Source organism: Morone saxatilis, unplaced genomic scaffold, assembly GCF_004916995.1.
Source record: "Morone saxatilis isolate NCDOM2014 unplaced genomic scaffold, NCSU_SB_2.0 Contig5, whole genome shotgun sequence".
NCBI classification, from domain to species: domain Eukaryota; kingdom Metazoa; phylum Chordata; class Actinopteri; family Moronidae; genus Morone; species Morone saxatilis.
In genome coordinates, this window is record NW_023340095.1 from 641,826 (window position 1) to 642,783 (window position 958).

At 47.2% G+C, this 958-nt stretch overlaps 1 protein-coding gene across 33 annotated transcripts in view; it reads left to right on the forward strand.

Annotated features, from left to right (window-relative positions):
- The first annotated feature begins 393 nt into the window (after positions 1-393).
- Positions 394-958, forward strand: part of ttn.2 (titin, tandem duplicate 2) — a 212,218-nt gene continuing 211,653 nt past the window's right edge. For all 33 annotated transcript variants that reach the window (XM_035676170.1, XM_035676193.1, XM_035676176.1 and 30 more), the window contains exon 1: positions 394-635. The gene's annotated coding sequence lies outside the window, so the exon portion shown is untranslated. The remainder of the gene's footprint in view (positions 636-958) is intronic.

Below are 958 nucleotides of genomic sequence, written 5' to 3' on the forward strand. Positions count from 1 at the left end.
TAACCCTGATCAACCAAACTCCATTCAAAAAACAAGCATTTTAAAACTCACAGACACACAGAACCGATAAAGTATAAATTCAGACTTTTTTTAAATCGCCATCACGATCCATTTATTGACATATGATACCAAATGAATAATCGGTTGATCAATAACTGCTGCATTAATCCATGATTAAAATAATGCAGCCTCATTCAGATGTTTGGTTCGGTGTCTGCAGCGACTGTCTCTCTGTCTCTTTGTGAAGTAAAACCACTGACAGGTGTGACGACTTGCATAAAATGGCTCCCCTGTCCTTCCCATGATTCCCTGCAGGACTGTGCGGAGCTGACCAATGGCGCGCCCTGCCCTGCGTGATGTCACCGAGGTATAAAGCCCCCCGCCGTCCCACCGGCTCCTCTGAGCAGAATCAGCGTTCCCGGCCTGGACGCCTCGGCTGGAGGGACTGCTGTCAGAAGGAAAAACAAAACTACACGGCACTGACGGCCTGTAGTTTTGTTTTTTTCTGTGGGGTTCCTTCGAGGCTCAGCTTGTTCTCCTTTTGGATTTTCTGACTAAATTTTCTGGATAAAGAGATTTTTGATTTTCCTGAAGACAGCCCCCCCTGGGCATCCCAGGCATCCTTGTGCAGACAAGTAAGTGTCTTTAAAGTTTTCCAGAGTGTTGTGATTGACGAGCAGCAGCTGACTGTCGCCTGCTGGTTTAACACCCAGACTCTACATTTCCCACCAGACTCCATTCACTTTTCTACTCACTTCTCAGAAAGTGACACTAACACATTGAAGGCTTTTTGCTGCTTTTCCACGTTGAAGGTTATAATGGGACGTCCCAGAATAGCCCCTGATAGCATCAGACCGGACTCTCAGCTGGGCGGCTGATGGCTTTTTAAGGGAATCAGCAGCAGGGCTATCAGTTGCTCCTCCAGCTATGTGCCACATGGTGGCTGTCAATCAAACTG